This window comes from Pinus tabuliformis, chromosome X, assembly GCF_031772625.1.
Source record: "Pinus tabuliformis cultivar Carrire ecotype Pingquan chromosome X, CPIR1, whole genome shotgun sequence".
Taxonomy (NCBI): domain Eukaryota; kingdom Viridiplantae; phylum Streptophyta; class Pinopsida; order Pinales; family Pinaceae; genus Pinus; species Pinus tabuliformis.
Genome location: NC_142308.1, coordinates 1024416391 through 1024421531, shown reverse-complemented (window position 1 = coordinate 1024421531; position 5141 = coordinate 1024416391).

Below are 5141 nucleotides of genomic sequence, written 5' to 3'. Positions count from 1 at the left end.
TGAACTTAGAGAAGGAGTTTTATTGACCAAACACAGTTTGGAAAATTGGGGTCTAGAACATTTTGGTTCCCTTTTGAGGCCTTAAATGATGTTTCTTTAGGGAAAAATTCCTAACAAAAGTGTTAAACTTCATTATGCTATTCAAGATTGAGATACTTTGGTAATGGTTCTGTAAATATGTTAATTAGAGTTGGGATAAAAAATTTATGCCTCTCAAAATTTACCTATCGTGATTCACCATCATTATTCTAAAGGATTATATGTCAACCCCGGTTATCGATGGAAAATGGGACAACCACATGAAGGCTATGAATAAGGCTCTATAAGGGTTAACTTTCTAACTAGTTGAGAGTTGAATGAATCAAACTTAACTACTAATTGGCTATCGGGTTGTGTAATAATCCAAACTTTACGGGGGCAAAGGGGTTCCATTTTATTCGTGTGCATTTTGTTCTATTGTATAAAAGAGCTCACGTGACTAGATACAAAGAGAGGGGAATAGAACAGGTTTTTATTTTGTAACATCACATGGGCCATATGACTTAACTAACTGAATAAGATTGCCTTACCCCTTGGATTTGCATCATTTCCATTACAGAAAAAATAGAGTAGAGTAGCCTCACCTTCTAACTGGGTTTTCTTTAGGAAGTATTTCATATAGCATATCTTGGTGTTCATTGTGGTTGGTGTGTATTTGTATTTCACTATTCTCCATTTTCTACATTTTATATATTGCATGCATAACAACATAATCAATCATAACATATATGGAAGCTAAAGGAATTTACTCTTCATAGTATAGATTTTGATTAAATTTAATATATTTTCTATGGAAATCTATCCAGTGGAATATCCATGATATTTTATAGATTAATTCATGTCCTCATGTACAACAAATGAAAAAGAAAAGAATATAATATATAAATTCAAGAGGCTACAATTTTAGAGAATGTTATTATTGGCTATTTAGAAGGGCATGTTGATGAATTCATTCCTTCTATGTTTTATAGATAAGAAGACCTTAATACTCTAATGATACTACTTTTGCTTGAATCCCCTTTAGTCAAAATCGAGAAACTGCATGGATCTAAAAACTCTAAGTACAATAAAGGATTTAAGAATCAAGTCAATTTAGTACATATAATTTCTCATACAAATCCAAACTATTTCACTTTTGAATTAATGCTTTCAATTTAGAGCCTCTTCTAAGAGAGTGGCATGAGGATAAAAAGTAAGAAAAGGAAAAAAGGAGGACTAAGGAATAACTTTGAAAGGTACTAGAATGAAACGTGTCTTGATATATGATGTTAAATTTCTTAATGCAATATTTACATGAAAAATGTAACCTTCATTCATATTTGAATAGAGATGGTTAATCTTTTTTAAAATTAAAAAAGAAAAAGAAAAAAAAGTGAGATTGGCATCCCATATTGGAACTTATTTCCCTAAAATATCTATGAACCTCCCAATCTCCTAAATTATAAAAATAATATTTTAATAAAGCACAATGTTTTCACTATTGAGGCCATTGAATTATAGGTGGAGCCTTGTCCAAGGGGAAAAGGTAACCAAATTGAAGGGTATCATAAATTATTCTAAAATATAATATCTCTATTCTTATTCCTCAAATCCACAACATTTTTGGTCTTTTTGTTATACAACTTTTCCTAAGATTTGAATATAAGGCATTATTCTTGCTATTTTAGAACATGGAGAAGTTTTTCAATCATCTTAACTCTATATCTTCTGAAATCAAGTTTACTATGGAGCTTGAATAAAGTGGTAAAATCCCCTTTCTAGATGTTCTAATCAGTAGAAAAGAGGATGGTACTTTAGGACACCATCTCTATAGGAAGAAAACACATACTGAAAGCTATCTACATGTTGATTCATACAATCATCCATTGTAAAAATTTGGCATCTTAAACACTCTGGTTGTTAGGGCTCTCAAAATTTCTGACTCTGATCACCTAAATGAAGAAATTGAACACTTAACCTTTGTTTTCAAAAACCTAGGGTACAAGGAATTTAGTATTAAGAAAGCTATAAAAAGAGCTCAGGATAAGGTCCTCTCTAGGAGTTCTCAGGAAAATAGGAAAGAAATTTGTGGAAAAGTATACTCCCCATTCATCCAGGGGATTACGGATAAGATTGCAAAATTTTTAAGAAAGAAGAACATAAACACTCGGTTTACAACATGTGGAACAATCAGGCGAATGATGAGGTCAGTGAAGGATAACATAGATTATCAACAACTCAAGGGTGTGTACAAGATTGATTGCTCGTGTGGCAAGAGTTATATTGGGGAAACAGGACAATCTCTGAAAATAAGACTTAAAGAGCATGGAGCTGATATTAAGAATGGGATATCCCGTACATTAGCCTTTGCGGAACACTTATCCAAAACCAAACATCATGTGTGTTTAGAAGATGCCAAAATCATTGCAAGAGAGGATCATTATCAAAAGAGAAAAATCAGAGAGGCTATTGAAATTATGAAATTTCCCCAGAACCTCAACAGGGACAATGGGAGTGAGATTAGTGGAAATTGGCTCCCACTGATTAGACGGATAAATCGCTCCAAATCTTTAGAATCATAGTTTCACTGATTTCTCCCCAAAATTAATTAAAAAATAATTAATTAAATATAAATTAATCAATTAATTAATTAAAATTAAAATTAATTAATAATAACCAAAATAACATAATTAAAAATTTATTCCAGTTTATAGTAACAATGATTTTATAAATTAACATTTGATAAAAAATGATTAAAATTGGAAATTAAATATAATTATTTAATTAATTGATTGATTGATTAATTAATCAAATAAATTAAATAATTTACTTATTTATCAAGTAGATACTTAGGGTTAAATAAAATTAACATAAAATAGGAATAATAAATTATTAAAGCAGAAATTATAAATCAATTAAATTAACTAAATTAAATTAATTAATTATTAAATAAAATTAAAATTAATTAATTAACTAATTAATTGAATTAATTAAATAATTAAATAATACTTCTTTATTAATTAGATACTTAGGATTTAATTAACTAAAATAAATAAATAAATAGATAAAATAAAACTAACATTTTAAGAAAAAGATAAATTATTAAAACAGAAAATTATAAATTAATAAATTAATTTATTAATTAATTAGATTAATTAAAAATTAATTAAAATTATTTACTTTTTAAATACTTAGGTTAAATAGAAATAATAATATTAATTAAACAATAAAATCAAATATTTAAAATCAATTAATTAAAATTGATTAAACAATAAAATCAAATAATTAAAATCAAATATTTAAAACTAAAATAATTAAACTTAAATAAATAAAATAATTAAAATTGAAATTAAAGAATTCATATATGTAAGGGTCGGTTTCTATATAAAAATTTATCATTTTCTAAGTTTATATATACTCTGGTTAGAAGATTCTTCTTTCAAAAAGCTATCATTCATATTCTATCAATTTTGGTCTTGATGATGGAATCCTTTGGGGTTCGAAATGTCGACATAATGAACATAATACTGTGCATAATCTGGATCATGCTACTCAAAAAACTACCACAAAAGCTTAAAGTCTAACATGGTAAAATAATGTTAAAATTATAGTATAGGATAATCATGGTTAAAACATGTATAACATATTTTGAAAAATAATTTCATTCTTAAAAAACATATTAAATTATGGAACCTTTCTTTAATCCACATGTATATTACAATAAAATTTTGTAATTCAATTTAAAATACAATATTTCTTTTTAAATAAAAAATATATATATCCCTAATATTAAATAAAAATATTTATAACATATTAAAAATCCATAGTTATTACACTACCTTATTCAAATATCATTCAACAACATTTCCCCTTACATCCACGAAGAAATCCTTAAAAAATCATCAATTTTTCAATAAAATATACATGTCTAAAGAAACATTAATATTATATCATTTTAATAATAGACCAAATTAATATTATATCATTTTAATAATAGACCAAAATATATATCATTAATATGTAATAACAGTGCAATTACGACCATTTAGCAATCTTATAATAATCAAATTGTTCGCTTGAGATCAATATAGAGTCATTTAGGTTTAGACAAATACATTAATATTATATCGTTTTAATAATGGATCACAATATGTATCATCGACGGTGCAATTACAACAAAATAATCAAATGGTTTGCTAATATTAAGTTTAGGTTTAATAATATTAATTATTGATCATTTTTTTTTGAAAAATACTAATAAAATTGACATTAATAATAATATTATTAGTAACTATAATAATGTTACATTAATTATTACATTAATGTAAAAATATGATTTTATTAATGATATAATTTATATATATATATATATATATATATATATATATATATATATATATATATATATATATACTAACTAATGGAGACTGCTTTTGTTTTATGGATACTGAATAATGTCATGTTTTTAATATAGGAAATCACACACACTATATATATGATTTATTTATTTTTAAAAATTATTTATTTTTTATTATTATTAAAATAGATATTTTTATTTTTAAAAATTAATTGATTTTTTTTCTCATTAAAATATATAGTTTGATTTATTATTTCTATAAATTATTTTTTTTTTTTAAATAATTAATAATGTTGGATGTAGGTAACTCCTTTGCATATTTACATCAAGTATTTACTCTGTATAAAAAAATTATGATTAAAAATTTACTGCTAATTCACTTAATGAAAATCAGATTCACTTCATTGAAACTTGGCTTTGTAAAATATGCATAACTTATTTTGAAAAGTACCTTCACTCTTGAAAGGCTCATTCATTATGAAACGTCTGCTTAGGTCACATCTCCACTTCAATAAAATTTTATAATTCAATTTATAATACCATGTTTTTTTTTGGAGATACATATATCTCTCTTATTAAATAAAAATATTTATAGCACATTAAGAATCTATGATAGAGAGGTATGGATTGAAGGACACATTTGACTAGGAGGAGCCTCCCAGCTAAGTTGAGGGCTCCAAAGGTCTGGTTAGAATGTTTCTTGCACAATCTATTGAGTAGGTCCTCCCAATTAGATTTTCTATAGGATTTATCACTGAGGGAAACC